The 18468-nt window shown below is 51.9% G+C and overlaps 1 long non-coding RNA gene across 3 annotated transcripts in view; it reads right to left on the bottom strand.

The window, feature by feature from the left end:
- Positions 1–7520, bottom strand: part of LOC140395930 (uncharacterized) — a 94124-nt gene extending 86604 nt beyond the window's left edge. For 2 of the 3 annotated variants that reach the window (XR_011936399.1, XR_011936400.1), the window contains exons 1-2: positions 7406–7520; positions 6512–6564 (exon numbers count right to left, since the gene is read on the bottom strand). This is a non-coding gene — a long non-coding RNA (uncharacterized lncRNA). Of the gene's footprint in view, positions 1–6354; positions 6417–6511; positions 6565–7405 lie in introns of those variants that run through there. The other variant, XR_011936398.1, reaches the window with a different exon arrangement.
- Between the last annotated feature and the right edge of the window lie 10948 nt (positions 7521–18468).

The raw sequence follows: 18468 nt of genomic DNA, 5'->3' as shown, positions 1-18468 counted from the left end.
TATTCTTGGTCGGGCCTGAGGGGAGGGGAACCGATCCTCCTGGGAAGGGGGCGGTCGCGGAGTGCGGCGGTGGCAGGAAGGGGGGGGGGCTGGGTGGCAGGAAGGGGGGGGGGTGTTGCCGGCGGGCGCCAGATCCCGCAGGGAGACCGTGTCCTGTCGGCCATCGGGGTACTCCACGTAAGCGTACTGCGGGATCGCATGGAGGAGGTGAACCCTTTCGACCAACGGGTCCGCCTTGTGTGCCCGCGCATGCTTTCGGAGCAAGATGGGTCCTGGGGCCGCCAGCCAGGTCGGCAGCGACGTTCCAGAGGAGGACCTCCTAGGGAAGACAAGGAGACGCTCATGAGGCGTTTGATTAGTGCTCGTACATAATAGCGACCGGATGGAGTGGAGAGCGTCCGGGAGGACCTCCTGCCACCGTGAAACTGGGAGGTCCCTGGACCGTAGGGCCAGTAGGACGGTCTTCCAGACCGTGCCGTTCTCCCTCTCTACTTGCCCGTTCCCCCGGGGGTTGTAGCTGGTCGTCCTGCTTGAGGCTATGCCCTTGCTGAGCAGGAACTGGCGCAGCTCATCACTCATGAAAGAGGACCCCCTGTCGCTGTGGACGTATGCGGGGCAACCGAACAGTGTGAAGATGGTGTTCAGGGCTTTAATGACTGTGGCCGCGGTCATGTCAGAGCAGGGAATGGCGAATGGGAAGCGGGAGTATTCGTCCACCACATTAAGAAAGTATGTGTTGCGGTCGGTGGAGGGGAGGGGCCCTTTGAAATCCAGACTAAGGCATTCAAAGGGGCGGGAAGCCTTAATCAGGTGCGCACCATCCGGCCTGAAAAAATGCGGTTTGCATTCCGCGCAGATGTGGCAGTCCCTTGTGACTGTACGGACCTCCTCCACAGAGTAGGGGAGATTGCGGGACTTGATAAAGTGGAAAAACCGAGTGACCCCCGGGTGGCAGAGGTCCTCGTGGAGGGTTTGGAGGCGGTTAATTTGTGCGTTGGCACATGTGCCGCGGGATAGGGCATCGGACGGCTCGTTCAGCTTTCCGGGACGATACAAGATCTCGTAGTTGAAGGTGGAGAGCTCGATCCTCCACCTTAAGATCTTGTCGTTTTTGATTTTGCCCCGCACTGCATTATTGAACATGAAGGCTACCGACCGTTGGTCGGTGAGGAGAGTGAATCTCCTGCCGGCCAGGTAATGCCTCCAATGTCGCACAGCTTCCACTCTGGCTTGGGCTTCCTTTCCCACTGAGGAGTGGCGGATTTCTGAAGCGTGGAGGGTTCGAGAGAAAAAGGCCACGGGTCTGCCCGCTTGGTTAAGGGTGGCCGCTAGAGCTACGTCGGAGGCGTCGCTCTCGACCTGGAAGGGGAGGGACTCGTCGATGGCGCGCATCGTGGCCTTTGCGATATCCGCTTTGATGCGGCTGAAGGCCTGGCAAGCCTCTGTCGACAGAGGAAAGGTCGTGGTCTGTATTAGGGGGCGGGCCTTGTCTGCGTACTGGGGGACCCACTGGGCGTAGTATGAAAAAAAACCCAGGCAGCGTTTCAGGGCTTTTGAGCAGTGCGGGAGGGGAAATTCCATGAGGGCGCGCATACGTTCGGGGTCGGGGCCTATTATCCCATTGCGCACTACGTAGCTCAGAATGGCTAGCCGGTTGGTGCTAAAAACGCACTTGTCCTCGTTGTACGTGAGGTTCAAGGCTTTGGCGGTCTGGAGGAATTTTTGGAGGTTGGCGTCGTGGTCCTGCTGGTCGTGGCCGCAGATGGTTACATTGTCGAGATACGGGAACGTGGCCCGCAACCCATGTTGATCAACCATTCGGTCCATCTCCTGTTGGAAGACTGAGACCCCGTTTGTGATGCCAAATGGGACCCTTAGGAAGTGGTATAATCGCCCGTCTGCCTCGAAGGCTGTGTACTTGCGGTCACTCGGGCGGATGGGGAGCTGATGGTAGGCGGACTTGAGGTCCACGGTAGAGAAGACTTTATATTGGGCAATCCGATTGACCATGTCGGATATGCGGGGAAGAGGGTACGCGTCTAGTTGTGTGTACCTGTTGATGGTCTGGCTATAGTCTATGACCATCCTTTGTTTCTCCCCTGTCTTCACTACTACCACCTGTGCTCTCCAGGGACTATTGCTGGCCTGGATTATGCCTTCCTTTAGTAGCCGCTGGACTTCGGACCGAATGAAGGTCCGGTCCTGGGCGCTGTACCGTCTGCTCCTAGTGGCGACGGGTTTACAATCCGGGGTGAGGTTCGCAAACAAGGACGGGGGTTGCACCTTGAGGGTTGCGAGGCCGCAGATAGAGAGTGGGGGTATTGGGCCGCCGAATTTGAACGTAAGGCTCTGTAGATTGCACTGGAAATCTAATCCCAGTAAAGTGGGGGCGCAGAGTTGGGGAAGGATGTGTAGTTTGTAGTTTTTGAACTCCCTCCCCTGCACCATTAGGGTAACTATGCAGAAACCTTGGATCTGTACGGAGTGGGATCCTGCAGCTAGGGAAATCTTTTGTGCGCTGGGATAGGCGGTCAAGGAACAGCGTCTTACCGTGTCGGGGTGGATAAAGCTCTCCGTGCTCCCGGAGTCGACTAGGCATGGTGTCTCGTGGCCGTTTATTAGCACCGTTGTTGTCGTCGTCTGGAGTGTCCGGGGCCGAGCTTGATCGAGCGTAATTGAAGCGAGACATGGTTGTAGTAGTGGAGTGGGGTCCGTTGTTGCCGTCCAAGATGGCGTCAGGGATGAACAAAATGGCTGCCCCCATACATCGCACATGGCTGGGGGGTCACAAGATGGCGGCGGGGGTGGACAAAATGGCCGCCCCCACGCGTCGTACAGGTCTGGGGTGGTCCAAGATGGCGGCGCCCTTCCTCCCCTCGTGGTGGCCGGGACCCAAAATGGCAGCGTCTGCGGGTCGCACATGGGGCGCTGGGGGTTGGGGAGCGTTAGGGCCGCGCGGGGCTCACTCATCTCTGGGGACAGCGGTGGTCGGGACCCAAATTGGTAGCGCCGGCGGGTCAGACGTGGGGCGCGCGGGGGGGGGGGTTTGGGGGGCGTTAGAGACGTGCAGAACTCCCTCTTCTCCGGGGAGAGCGGTGGTCGGGACCCAAAGTGGTAGCGCCGGCGGGTCATACATGGGGCGCGGGGGGGGAGGGTTGGGGAGCGTAAGCGGCGTGCAGGGCTCCCTGTTCTCCCGGGACCGCGGTGGTCGGGACCCAGAGCGGCTGCGCCTGCGGGTCGTACATGGGGCGCTGGGGGGGTTGGGGAGCATAAACGGCTTGCAGGGCTCCCTGTTCTCCCGGGACAGCGGCGACCTCGCGGGACCAGCACACAGCCGCGAAATGGCCCTTTTTCCCGCAGCTCTTGCAGATTGCTGCGCGGGCCAGGCAGCGCTGCCGGGGGTGTTTCGCCTGGCCGCAGAAATAGCAGCGGGCGCCCCCGGTGCGACTTGGCGTTTGGACCGCGCAAGCCTGTGGGGTGTCCGGGGGGGGGTGGGTTTGTCGTGACGGGTGCATACGGAGCCCAATGGGCTGCCGCGCGGTCGGGGCCGTAGGCGCGGGTATTACGCGCGGCCACGTCTAGGGAGGCTGCTGGGGCCCGTGCCTCTGAGAGTCCTAGCGACTCTCTTCCTCGAAGTCTTTGGCGGATTTGGGAGGAATTCATACCTGCCACAAAAGCATCGCGCATTAACATGTCCGTGTGTTCATTTGCGTTCACCGAAGGGCAGCTGCAGGCTCGTCCCAAAATCAGCAGCGCGGCGTAGAATTCGTCCATCGATTCTCCGGGACTTTGCCGTCTCGTCGCGAGCTAGTAGCGAGCGTAGATTTGGTTAACTGGGCGGACATAGAGACTTTTCAGTGCTGCGAACGCCGTCTGGAAATCCTCCGCGTCTTCGATGAGGGAGAAAATCTCCGTGCTTAACCTCGAGTGCAGGACCTGTAGTTTTTGATCTTCTGTGACCCGTCCGGTGGCCGTTCTGAGGTAGACCTCGAAACAAGTCTGCCAGTGCTTGAAGGCTGCTGCGTGGGGGCTGATCCTCAGGCATTCCGGGATGATCCTGAGCTCCATAGTCCTTTTTAGGCACGCTTAATAAATTGTAGCGCTCAAAGACTCCGTGAGACGAATAGAGTGAAGTCGATGAGGCTTTATTAAGCGTGTCTGTTCCCTCGCAGCTCGATAGTAGAATGGCCTGCGGGGGAGGACTCCGGCTTCTTATACTCCGCCTTCAGGGCGGAGCTAGAGGTCAACGGCCAACCAGGACCCGGGATCTGTCAGCCAATGACATTAGGGCTTCCAGTCCCACATGACCCCTAATACATACTACCACACCCTTTACATCAGCTTTTGATCGAGTCTGGTATCAAGGAGCCCGAGCAAAACTGGAGTGTGTGGGAATCAGGGGGAAAGCTCTCCACTGGTTGCAGTCAGCTCCAGCACAAAGGAAGATGGTGGTGGTTGTTGGACGCCATTATCTCAGTCCCAAAACATCACTGCAGCAGTTCCTCAGGGAAGTGTCCTAGGCCCAACCGCCTTCATTTGCTTCATCAATGACCTTCCCTCTGTCGTAATGTCAGAAGTGGGGATGTGCAATGTTCAGCACCATTCACGATTCTTCAGACACTAAAGCAGTCTGTCCCTTTTTCTACTCACATAATACAGAGAGGGTTAAGGGGAAAGAATGAGGTTCAGGGCCCGACCACAATAAAATACAAATTAGGGTTTTATGTGTGTCCAAAGTACAGAATCTAAGTCGATTGGAATGCTTTTTCAGATGGGAGGTTGAATGCTGGAGGGTGATCCATTTTTCCAGGAAAAAGGGCCGGGATTCTCCGAGCCTCTTCGCCGAAATTGCGCTCGGCACGGGGGCAGATAAAGGGGCATCAGCCCCACGATCGGGTCCGACCCCTTCCCGTGAGAATTGCCGCCAGTCGCGCGCGCGGTCGATGCGGTGCCGGTCGGGGGCCATTGAAAGAGGCCCCCGCGGCGATTCTCCGCCGGCAGCTGGCCGGGTTCCCGCCAACGTGGTTCTAACATGATTCTACCCGGCGGGCACTCGGAGTGGCGGCTGCCGCGGCTGCCCTGGTGGGGGGCGGGGGGATCCTTCACCGGGGGGGGGAGGGGGGGTCCTCCAGGATGGCCAGGATCTTGATTGTGGGTCACCGATCGGCGTGCAAGCGCGGTAGCATAGTGGTTAGCACAGTTGCTTCACAGCTCCAGGGTCCAAGGTTCGATTCCCAGCTTGGATCACTGTCTGTGCGGAGTTTTGCACGTTCTCCCCATGTCTGTGTGGATTTCCTCCGGGTAGTCCGGTTTCCTCCCACAGTCCAAAGATGTGCGGGTTAGGTGGATTGGCCATGATAAATTACCCGTAGTGTCCAAAAAAGGTTAAGTGGGATTATTGGGCTGCGGGGATAGGGTGGAGGTGTGTGCTTGAGTACGGTGCTCTTTCCAAGAGCCGGTGCAGACTCGATGGGCTGAATGGCCTCCTTCTACACTGTAAATTCTATGATCTGGGGGCCCTATATTGTTGGCTTGCTGTATGGGTCCGCCATGTTGCGCGGGGCGGCGGCCGCGCGCATATACGGACCCACGGCCGGTAGTGCAGAGCCCCGTATCGGCAGCCGGAGCTGAGCGGATCACTCCAGTGCCCTGCTGGCCCCCTTCAGGTAATCGCTGATCCGGATCTAACCGGCACCCGGGTGCCAGCCTGGCACTGCCAGGGTGCTAGGCCAGCAGTGCCAATTTGCCCGGGTGGTATTTTGGCCATGCCAGGTATCGGGCCCAGGGGTGTCCTGCTGCTATGTGGTGGGGTGCAGGAGGGGCTCGAGGACTCCCCAACAGGTAAGTTAGGCATTAGGTGGTGGGGATCCAGGAGTCCCGTCAGGAGGTCGAGAGATCAGGGCGCCATTTTTAAATAGCGTCCCGATATCTCCCTGCACTGAGGAGCTCCGCTCATCGGCGTTCCTGAATGCAGAATATATGGCTAAGTACGGCCTCAGAAGGGCAATCCCCAGAGTGCTGTTAGATAGCGGAGTCGTTCCCGCCACTTGTAGCCTGGGAACACACCCTTGATTCTCACCCGGAACGGACTCTCGTGCCCTCTGCCTTTGGTCATGAGGTGGCTGGGGCAGACATCTCAACTGCAAAACCATTCTGTTGGCTTGGCTGGAATGTTTATACGATGCAAACAGCGTTACGTTGTTGGGGGTGTGAGATGTTAGCCTTTGTTCACTTTTAAACTGCTCAGAAATTTCCAGACGCCAGCATGAGGTCAGCTGAAGTCATTTTACCCGCCCAACAAATTGTGCATTTTGAAAAACAGAGAAGACAAATAATTTTATGAAGTGGTCAGGCTGACAGAGATATGTATTTATTTTCCCATCTCGACCGGGGCAATCTTCTTCATAATTGTTCATCTAATTGGAGCAAAAACATTGCAATAAACAAAAATAATTACAAATGACAAACAATATACACCTGAAATTAATATTAAAACAAATGGGAACTTAACTGATTCTCCGCGGTATTAATTCTCGTCCAGCTTTGTCTCAAACCTTCATCACCCTGTAATGATTAGAACATTTGCCATTTTATTTATAAAATATGAAGATACAAGTTTAGGGTTACATTTCTGCCACACATCAGTAATTTCAGCATCACACAGAAAATTGTTGATGGTCACAATTGGTTTGGTTTGTCTCCCCATTGCAGCTGCTGGTGACAAAACAGAAAATAAGTCACAGCTATCTGCAAATTCCACTTTCAGGAAAATGAATGGGCTGTTTACGAAGTAAAATGATTAGGACAGCAGGAAAGGCTCCTTCCATTCTGCCACTTTCAAATCAAATAGAAAAATATGAGCAATGTGCAAGTTAAAAAGAAAGGTTATTCTGTTCTCACTGGGCTGTTGGAAACAAATGTATTAGCAACTGGTCAACCATATGCTGAGGGACAACGGAACTGCTCCAGTGCCTGTGAAGTGAAAAATCCTTTCAAACTCAGCGAGAAATGCTATTAGCAATTTCCTTTAAGAAATCCAAGATGTTTGCCCTTCTAAATGACCGAGGTTGAATGTATCTCATGTACACACACCCGATCATCGTGTTATTTTTCTGAAACACTGACCAGCCATATTTGTTGAACATGTTATATCTTGGATCCATGCAGAGATGACTAGTTTATATGCGTGTAAGGGGTTTTATTTACAGTGGCCCTCATCCCTGGCCTCCGATTAGTAAGAAGATGCACCACTGGACCCTTCAGAGGTATCAATCAATCACTCCATGGGAATTGCCCGGGGAGTTGGTACTTTCGATGAGCGATGCCGCTGCTCCCTGGAACCCTCCCAAAAAGTCCCCAGCACCAGGCACTTGTGTGGATGGAGAGAGCTGTGCATCATACTTGCCGTGACTCGTTTTCAATTGAAGTGAGAGTAAGGTGACATTTTCCAGTCCTGCCTGCCGTGGGAATCGTCGCTGGCGGGACGGACAATTTGACGGACCATTTAAAGGTCCATTGGCCGCGGGTGGGAATTTCTGGTCCCGGGGTGGGTGCGACTGGAATGCCCCACGCAATCTCTTTCAGCGTGATGCAAACAATCAGGCTGTGTGACTGCATACACAAAGAGATTCCAATACAGCAAGAATTAAAATATGATTGTATAATGGAATGAACTATCAGACCACCATCAAAATATAACAAATAGGAGATGGATTCAGCTTTTCATTAAAATTATGGCTGATCTTTGGGTAATTAACCTCAATTACACTTTCCCAATGATCCGTGATTCCCTGAACTTTACTGAACTCAATCTATGAAGTGCATCTATGTAATTTCCAGTATGCCCACCCATCTCTCTAACTTGTTTCATGGTACAAAGTCAGCAAAATGAAGTTTGTTGCTGTTGCATTAAACATTAATAAAATGGCAAAGGACTTCTGGTGGCGACCATGAGCTGAGCGGTCCCGCGAAAGGTGGCTCTCGTCTAAGAACATCATCTGAAGCCTTTTAACCCCAACAAATGGGCACCTAAAGCACAGGAAATCCCCCAAATTAACCCCCATCGACCGCACTGCTATCTAAGGTGGGAAAGAACCAGCCACCAAACCGAAAAGCCAGCAGAGCCAAGGGCAAGGACACCTCAGCCTCAGAATAGAGAAGCACACGTGGGGGGCACAGAACCAGTGAGGGTCAACCCCGCAGATTTCCCAGCGCACACCCGGGCTCTGATAGAACAAATGAAGAGGGTTATCACCTCCAAGTCACAGGGAGGAGAGGAAAAAAGATCTCTTGGCGGCTGTCAAGGTAGCAGTGGAGGTCGCCACAGTCCCCATGAGTGAGGCAATGGACAAAATGGAACAGAGGCTAGAGGCCCAGAAGTGGGTGACACAGGACCACGAAAATGCTGCCATGAACCAAGGTGACCAGATCGCGACACTCAAGGCTGAGTTGGTGAAGCTGGTAAAGACCCAGAAGGGGTTGAAGGACAAGATTGACGATCAAGAAAGCCGGTCGCGTCGACAAAACTTGAGGATCATGGGGCTGTAGGAAGAAATAGAGAAGAGATTACATCAGAGAGATGCTCAGGAAGGTGGTCAGTAAGGAGGGCTTCGCCAAGCCTCCGGAGGTAGACTGCACCCACAGATGGCTCCAGCAGTGGCCCAGGGCTGGGGAACCACCGCGGGCAATAATCATAAAGCACCACAGGTGCCAGGATAAAGAGATGAGGTGGGCAAAGAACGCAAGAGGGTGCAAGTGGGAAGGACATTCCATCCGCATGTACCAGAACATTGGTGCCGACCTGACCAAGTGGCAGACAGTATCCAACGGGGCCAAATCCACGCTCTACAAAAGTGGGGTGCGGTATGGCATGCCCGACCCTGCCAAACTGTGGATCATGCACCAGGACAAAGAACTATACTCTGATGTCCCAGAGGAAGCCAACAAGTTTGCTTAGAAAAATGGACTGGACAAACAACAAAAGAGGGCAATGACCAATCGAGTCTGCACCAAACCATACATCAAGAATATTATTTAATCATTTCCACATTAACCTTTCTAATATTACTAACTCTTCCAAATTCGGTGTGGAAGAGGGGGCTGCATTTATTGGTGCCAGTCTTGACTTAGTGGAAGCCCTCTTATTCCAACTGAGTTAGAAGATTTGGGGTTTCAGATCCTTTCCAGAGGCTTGAGCACAAAATTCATATTCATAGATTCATAGATGTTTATATTACAGAAAGAGTTCATTCGGCCTATTGGGCAACAAAGACCTGACCCATTTTCCACATCAAAATGTTATGGCAGCGCAAGTGAATATCTAGGATGATGCATTAGTGCTGCTCTGCCCTTTCACAAAGGTGGATAAAGATCCCATTGGACGAGAAAAATCCTGTTCAACATTTATTCCTCAACCAACCTCACCAAAGGCCGATTGCTTTTCTTTTTATCACATTGTCTTTGTGGGATCTTGCTGTGTGCAAATTGGCTGCCAACCTTTCGCTACATTCAAAGCAGTGACTGCGCTTCAGCTTAACCTTATTGGTTGTGAAATGCTCCAGACCATCCTGAGATTGGGAAAGACATTTTGAAAATACAAATTCCTTCTCATGCCCTACTTTACTGCATCTCAGAGGAAGCCAAGGGATGACATTTTTCCAGATATCAGCAAAGGCCAACAGCAGGCGGGAAAAATGACATTGAAGCAGCCGACAGCAATGGCACATTGGGTCTCTCGCTGTACTGCCCACACGGCAACGTGAATGCACTTTCTTACCTGCAGGGCATTATTCAGACATTGAGGCCTGGGGCTGGATTCTCCAATTTCAAGACTAAGCGCTGACGCCGGCGTGGAAACAGGGGCGTTTTGCGGCAGGAGAAACAGCCAAAAGCTGCACCGATTCTGGGACCGGTGAGGGGCTAGCAGCCGCGCAGGTAAAGCTCCCGCGCCAAAACGGCTGGTGACTGGCTGGGTCTGTGGTCGCGAATGCGTACGACAGCGGCCTGCCAATAATGACCCCCAGTAACCCTTCGCCACCCCCCGGACCAACCATCACCAGTCTCCCCAGCCCTCGCCAAAGCCCCCCCCCCCCGGCCAGCGGCACGACTCCCCCCCCCCCCCACCCCGACTGTGGCGGCGCTGGACAGAGCAGAAATAGCATAAGTGTTCCGTGCCATCGAGAACTCGGCCCATAGGGGGCGGAGCATCGAGGGAGGGGCTTCTGCTGATGCGCCAACGCCGTTCCAATGCCATGCAGCACACAATGTGATGGGGCGGAGACTCGGAGACTCAAAAACCGGCGTCAAACAGGCGCCGTCTCCTTTTTGGGCGTCGGGAAGGATTCTCCACCTTATCACGATTATGATATCAGCGTTGGGCAAACGAGAATCCCGCCTATCAAACTTAGATGTTAATGTATGCAAATGTAGCTACATCACTGGCAGGGGGAGCGGACAATCGCGTCACATGTTTACATCGGATTGAAACATGATTTGGGCTTGTCACGAGATTTTCTGCGCCCATCACCGAACCCATCCGACTAAAACAGGAACAGAAAATTGCGGCCAAAGTGTTTCATGTGCAGTGAATTACTTTGAAGTTGTGACTGTTTTTATAAGGCAAAAGGGAAGTCATTATGCACTTGGCAAGATTCTGTCAAACAATGGTCCATCTTTTAGTTTTTGGGGGGGGTGGTTGGAGGTGTGCAATGTTGCCAGGCTACCTGAGTGAAGTCCTGAGATTCTTTAAATAACGCCATAGGATTTTAATTGTCCATCCACATGACTAGACCTTTGGTTTAGCAGTTTACCTGGCAGATTTGGGGCTCGGACTTTCCGACCTCCCCCAACCCGCAGCGGGATTTCCAATGGCGGAGGCGAGCCGCCATTGGCCGCCGGCTAGGATGTTCCCATCCCGCCAAAGTCAATGGCCATTTACGTTGCTCGTCAGCCGCCCCGCCTGGGAACAAAGAACAAAGAACAAAGAAATGTACAGCACAGGAACAGGCCCTTCGGCCCTCCAAGCCCGTGCCGACCATACTGCCCGACTAAACTACAATCTTCTACACTTCCTGGGTCCGTATCCTTCTATTCCCATCCTATTCATATATTTGTCAAGATGCCCCTTAAATGTCCCTATCGTCCTTGCCTCCACTACCTCCTCCGGTAGTGAGTTCCAGGCACCCACTACCCTCTGCGTAAAAAACTTGCCTCGTACATCTACTCTAAACTTTGCCCCTCTCACCTTAAACCTATGCCCCCTAGTAATTGACCCCTCTACCCTGGGGAAAAGCCTCTGACTATCCACTCTGTCTATGCCCCTCATAATTTTGTATACCTCTATCAGGTCGCCCCTCAACCTCCTTCGTTCCAGTGAGAACAAACCGAGTTTATTCAATCGCTCCTCATAGCTTATGCCCTCCATACCAGGCAACATTCTGGTAAATCTCTTCTGCACCCTCTCTAAAGCCTCCACATCCTTCTGGTAGTGTGGCGACCAGAATTGAACACTATACTCCAAGTGTGGCCTAACTAAGGTTCTATACAGCTGCAACTAAGGTTCTATACAGCTGCATGTCACAGGGAAGTCACCTTTGGCGGGGCCAGAGGACCCTGTCAGCGGGAAAGACTGGAAAATCCCAGACTGGATCTCCTGGGCTAGGATTTTATGGCCCCTCCCGCCCGATGGGATATTACCGTCTTGCTGAAGTAAACAACGATTTAATTAGTCCGTCGCACCCACGGGCGAGTGATATAATGCGGCTAGGCAGCAAAATCCCGGCCCAGGAATTGAACCCTGTTTTGTCTCCAAACAGTGGAGTGGAACTACAATATTCAACTATTACCAAACAACCAAACTGACAACAAAGTGGCAAAACTACTTTTTTCTTTGGCTTTGAGGGGTGATGTTATTCTCATCTACGGATTTATGTAAAATATACCAGAATCTGGGAAATGCAATTTGTTTACCAGCCCTAACGTGACATTGAGTCAGAAGTCGGGGAAATTGTAACGGGGAACAAAGAAATGGCAGAAGAATTGGCCGCATACTTTGGTTCTGTCTTCACAAAACAGAGCACAAATAACCTCCCAGAAATGTTAGGAAACCAAGAGTCTAATCAATATTATGAAGAAAGTGGTGCTGGGGAAATTAATGGGGCTAAAGGCTGACAAAGTCACCAGGGTCTGATAACCCACATCCCAGAGAATTAAAGGAAGTAGCCCTGGAAATATTGGATGCATTCATAGAACATAGAACCTACTGTGCAGAAGGAGGCCATTCGGCCCATCGAGTCTGCACCGACCCACTTAAGCCCTCACTTCCCCCCTATCCCCGTAGCCCAATAACCCCTCCTAACCTTTTGGACACTAAGGGCAATTTAGCATGGCCAATCCACCTCACCTGCACGTCTTGTGGGAGGAAACCGGAGCACCCGGAGGAAACCCACGCAGACACGGGGAGAATGTGCAGACTGCGCATAGACAGTGACCCAGCGGGGAATGGAACCTGGGTCCCTGGCGCTGTGAAGCCACAGTGCTAGCCACTTGTGTGGATGATTCGTAGTCATAATCCAAAATCCAAAGATTCTGGAGCAATTTCTACAGATTGGAGGGTGGAAAATGTAATAGTTTAAAAAGGAGGGAGAAAAGAAGGAGAATTACAGACCAGTTAGCCTGACATCAGTAGTGGGGAAGATGCTAGAATTTATTGTAAAAGACACGATAACAGAACATTTGGAAAGCATTAATGGGATTGGACAAAGCCAGATCGGGTTTAGGAAAGGCAAATTGTGCTTAACAAATTTACTGGAGTTTTTTGAGAATGTAACTAGTAGAATAAATAAGGGAGAACCAGTGGAGTGCAGTGGAGGTTCACTAGGCTAATACTGGGGTTGGCAGGACTGACCTATGAGGAAAAATTGGTTTGACTGGACCTGTATTTACGGGAGTTTAAAAGGATGAGAGGAGAATCTTATTGAAACTTATAAAATTCTAACAGGGCTGGGCAGACTAGTTGCAGGGAGGATGTTTTCCCTGGTTGGGGAATCTACAACCAGGTGACACAGTCTCAGGATACAGGGTAGATCATTTAGGACTGAGATGAGGAAGAATTTTCTTCACTCAAAGGCTAGTGAACCTGTGGAATTCTTGATCACAGGAGGCTGTTGAGGTCAAGCCACTGAATGTATTCAAGAAAGAGGGAGATAATTTGTTAGATTTTAATGGCATCAGTGGGCATGGGGAGAATGCGGGACTATGGCATTGAGATCGGGGAGCAACCATGATGACGTTCAATGACGGAGCAGGCTCGAAGGGCCGAATGGCTTTCTCCTGCTGCTAAGTTTCTATGTTTATGCTTCACTATTTCAAGCATCAGTACACGTCAGTAATAAGCTATCAACTAAAGATTTTATTTTCGCATTGAATCAGTTCGCAAACCCTAATATGAATTTTCTACATCTTTCCAAACTCATCCATCCATGATGTATTATATAACTCCTTATAAAATAAACTTTTGAAATGAAAATTTATGATCACTTATGTCTTCATCATAGAGAAAACAGAAACAATCATAATGCAAGATCATCAGATATACCAGCAATAAAGCAGATTAAAATTGCATATCGTTAATGATAGAACACAGACCCTATTAATTGTGAAATCATAGAATCATAGAATTATAGAATTCCTACAGTGCACTGGCGGCCATTCAGTCCATCGAGTACGCACTGGCCCTTGGACAAAGCACACTACTTTAGCACATTTTATCTCAAGTAATGATGCCATTGAAGACCTTCCATTGATTACAGTTCAGTTCTAGTGGTTAGTTTCTTTGTATTTTGCATAAAACTTGAATCATGGCTTTGGTGTCCAATTTAGATTGTCATTTGCAGCAGAAATTATGGGTGCTATTTTCCCCCTCCATGCCAGGTGGGAGAATCACCGGGGCGCCGCGCGAATTGTGCCACACCGCCCCGTCCCTGCACGTGATTCTCCCACCCCCAGAAACCAGCGGCGCGCGATTTGCACCGGGCCGCTGGGCGAACCGGCAAACAGCGATTCTCCGGCCCGGATGGGCCGAGCGGCCACTACGACACGACAGGTTCCAGACAGCGCCGTCCACCCCTGGTCGCTGCCAGCGGGAACTAGAACAAGGAACAAAGAACAAAGAAATGTACAGCACAGGAACAGGCCCTTCGGCCCTCCATGCCTGTGCCGACCATGCTGCCCGGCTAAACTACAATCTTCTACACTTCCTGGGTCCGTATCCTTCTATTCCCATCCTATTCATATATTTGTCAAGATGCCCCTTAAATGTCCCTATCGTCCCTGCTTCCACCACCTCCTCCGGCAGCGAGTTCCAGGCACCCACTACCCTCTGCGTAAAAAACTTGCCTCGTGCATCTACTCTAAACCTTGCCCCTCTCACCTTAAAGCTATGCCCCCTAGTAATTGACCCCTCTACCCTGGGGAAAAGCCTCTGACTATCCACTCTGTCTATGCCCCTCATAATTTTGTATACCTCTATCAGGTCTCCCCTCAACCTCCTTCGTTCCAGTGAGAACAAACCGAGTTTATTCAACAGCTCCTCATAGCTAATGCCCTCCATACCAGGCAACATTCTGGTAAATCTCTTCTGCACCCTCTATAAAGCCTCCACATCCTTCTGGTAGTGTGGCGACCAGAATTGAACACTATACTCCAAGTGTGGCCTAACTAAGGTTCTATACAGCTGCAACATGACTTGCCAATTCTTATACTCAATGCCCCGGCCAATGAAGGCAAGCATGCCGTATACCTTCTTGACTACCTTCTCCACCTGTGTTGCCCCTTTCAATGACCTGTGGACCTGTACTCCTAGATCTCTTTGACTTTCAATACTCTTGAGGGTTCTACCATTCACTGTATATTCCCTACCTGCATTAGACCTTCCAAAATGCATTACCTCACATTTGTCCGGATTAAACTCCATCTGCCATCTCTCCGCCCAAGTCTCCAGACAATCTAAATCCTGCTGTATCCTCCGACAGTCCTCATCGCTATCCGCAATTCCACCAACCTTTGTGTCGTCTGCAAACTTACTAATCAGACCAGTTACATTTTCCTCCAAATCATTTATATATACTACAAAGAGCAAAGGTCCCAGCACTGATCCCTGTGGAACACCACTGGTCACAGCCCTCCAATTAGAAAAGCATCCCTCCATTGCTACTCTCTGCCTTCTATGGCCTAGCCAGTTCTGTATCCACCTTGCCAGCTCACCCCTGATCCCGTGTGACTTCACCTCTTGTAATAGTCTACCATGAGGGACCTTGTCAAAGGCCTTACTGAAGTCCATATAGACAACATCTACTGCCCTACCTGCATCAATCATCTTAGTGACCTCCTCGAAAAACTCTATCAAGTCAGTGAGACACGACCTCCCCTTCACAAAACCGTGCTGCCTCTCACTAATACGTCCATTTGCTTCCAAATGGGAGTTGATCCTGTCTCGAAGAATTCTCTCCAGTAATTTCCCTACCACTGAAGTAAGGCTCACCGGCCTGTAGTTCCCGGGATTATCCTTGCTACCCTTCTTAAACAGAGGAACAACATTGGCTATTCTCCAGTCCTCCGGGACATCCCCTGAAGACAGCGAGGATCCAAAGATTTCTGTCAAGGCCTCAGCAATTTCCTCTCCAGCCTCCTTCAGTATTCTGGGGTAGATCCCATCAGGCCCTGGGGACTTATCTACCTTAATATTTTTTAAGACACCCAACACCTCGTCTTTTTGGATCACAATGTGACCCAGGCTATCTACACCCCCTTCTCCAGACTCAACATCTACCAATTCCTTCTCTTTGGTGAATACTGAGGCAAAGTATTCATTTAGTACCTCGCCCATTTCCTCTGGCTCCACACATAGATTCCCTTGCCAATCCTTCAGTGGGCCAACCCTTTCCCTGGCTACCCGCTTGCTTTTTATGTACGTGTAAAAAGCCTTGGGATTTTCCTTAACCCTATTTGCCAATGACTTTTCGTGACACCTTCTAGCCCTCCTGACTCCTTGCTTAAGTTCCTTCCTACTTTCCTTATATTCCACGCAGGCTTCGTCTGTTCCCAGCCTTTTAGCCCTGACAAATGCCTCCTTTTTCTTTTTGACGAGGCCTACAATATCACTCGTCATCCAAGGTTCCCGAAAATTGCCGTATTTATCTTTCTTCCTCACAGGAACATGCCGGTCCTGTATTACTTTCAACTGCCACTTGAAAGCCTCCCACATGTCAGATGTTGCGGGAACACTGTGGGAACACTGCGGGAACACTGTGGGGGGCGGCCTGTGGGGGAGGGAGGGGGGGGCTCCTTCACCGGAGTGGCCTCCGATGGGGTCTGGCCCGCGATCGGGGCCCACCGATCGGCGGGCCGGCCTTTCACCTCCGGGCCTCCCTCCTTCCACGCGCGGCCCCAGAACACCGCCGCCATGATGGTGAAGGGCCGGCATGCGTAAGACGATCCCCGCCCATGTGCAGGATAGCGCAGCCCAAATGCGCATGCGCATGATTGGGCTGCCCCAACTGCGCATGCGCGGGTTGGAGCGGCGCCCGTTTGCTGCCGCGTAAGGACGCTGGAGTGACGTGAACCCCATAGAGGGTAAGAATAGGTCGTGCCCGGGCCCTGTTCGCGCCATCGTGAAAGGCGACGGCGTTCACGACGGCGCAAACATTGGCTTCATATCAGAGAATCGCCCCCAGAATCTTGGATTATTCCAAAGGAAATTGTAAAACCTTCTGGTGGGATTTTCCAGCCCTTCCCGCACGAGGGATATTCTGGTCCCGCTGACAGTGACCCCCACAATGGATTCCCTGGCAGCGGGACAGATGAGCCATGCAAAAGGCAATAGACATCAACTGGACCAGACGTTGCCGCCGCCAGCCAATATTGATAACACAGTTTGTGTTCAACACTATTGCCGGAACCTGTGTCTTTCAGACAGAAGATGGATTTATGAAAGGTATTCTTCTCAATTTGAGATTTAGGATCAGAAGGTCAGTAAATAGTTTATCTGTGTAAATCGTGGGCAGAATTCAATTAGCACGAATCGTGGGCAGAAATCAATTAGCACGAATCAGGGGCGGGAATCTCCGACCCCCCCGCCAGGTTGGAGAATCGCCGGGGGCTGGCGTGAATCCCGCCCCCCGCCGGTTGCCGAATTCTCCGGCACCGGATATTTGGCGGGGGCGGGAATCACGCCGCGCCGGTCGGCGGGCACCCCGGCGATTCACCGGCCCGCGATGGTCCGAAGTCCTGCTGCTGTCGTGCCATTCTCGCCAGCGTAAATCAAACCACCTACCTTACTGGCGGGACTGGCGGCGCGAGTGGGATCTGGGGTCCTGGGGGGGGCCCCCACGGTGGCCTGGCCCGCGATCGGGGCCCACTGATCCGCGGGCGGGCCTGTGCCGTGGGGGCACTCTTTTCCCTCCACCTCGACCACAGCCTCTACGATGGCCGACGCGTAAGAGACACCCCCCCGCGCATGCGCGGGGATGACGTCAGCAGCCACTGATGCTCCCGCGCATGCGCGGACTTTCGCCGACCGTCAAAGTCCTTTCTGCCCCGGCTGGCGTGGCGCCAAAGGCCTTTCCCGCCGGCTGACGGTGCACCAACCACTTCGGCGCGGGGCTCGCTTCTCAAGGAGAGGGCTTGGCCCTTAAAGGTGCGGAGAAACCCGCACCTTTGGGCCGGCCCGACGCCGGAGTGGTTCCCACCACCCCATCCCGCCGGGACCCCCCGCCAGGTAGGGGAGAATCCCACTCCAGGCTTGATTTGGTATGGAGCTTGTATTCACCAGTGACGCAGCAACGATATGTGGACATAATGAATCAAATGACCATAAGACCATAAGACTTCCAATATCGGAAGGAGCAGAAATAGGCCATTTGAGCCAACGATTCTGCTCCGTCATTCATTGAGATCATGACCGCTCTGATGTGATAATCCTCAACTAGTTTCCCGTCTTATCCCCATAACCCTTGATTTCCTTACTGATTAAAAATCTGACTATCTCAGCCTTGAACATACTCAACGACCCAGCCTCTACAGCCCTCTGCAGTAAAGAATTCCACAGATTCACTACCCTCTGAAAGAAGAAATTCCTCCTCATCTCTGTCATGAATAGCTGAGCCCTTACTCTGAGTTTCTGTCCTCTGGTCCTAGACTCTCCCACAAGGGGAAGCAATCTCTCATCATTCACCCTGTTAAGCCCCCTGAAAATCTGTCTCAGTAAGAATGGTTGCCCCGTGCTATAAACATCTATGGTTCTATATACCATCCTTCATACCCTAGAGTTAAAAATGCTCTTTGAGTGCCATGGTTGTTTTTCTATGAAATATCGTTCGATTTCAAGCTGTATTGATCTTATTTTTCACTCAAATTAATAATTCCCATTTCTTTTCAGTGTTAGTCACAATTTTCACGTCTGTTTCTTATTTA

Source organism: Scyliorhinus torazame, chromosome 19, assembly GCF_047496885.1.
Source record: "Scyliorhinus torazame isolate Kashiwa2021f chromosome 19, sScyTor2.1, whole genome shotgun sequence".
In the NCBI taxonomy this organism is placed as follows: Eukaryota; Metazoa; Chordata; class Chondrichthyes; order Carcharhiniformes; family Scyliorhinidae; genus Scyliorhinus; species Scyliorhinus torazame.
The sequence above is the reverse complement of the archived record's forward strand: the minus strand, read 5'-3'. Positions and strand labels throughout refer to the sequence as shown.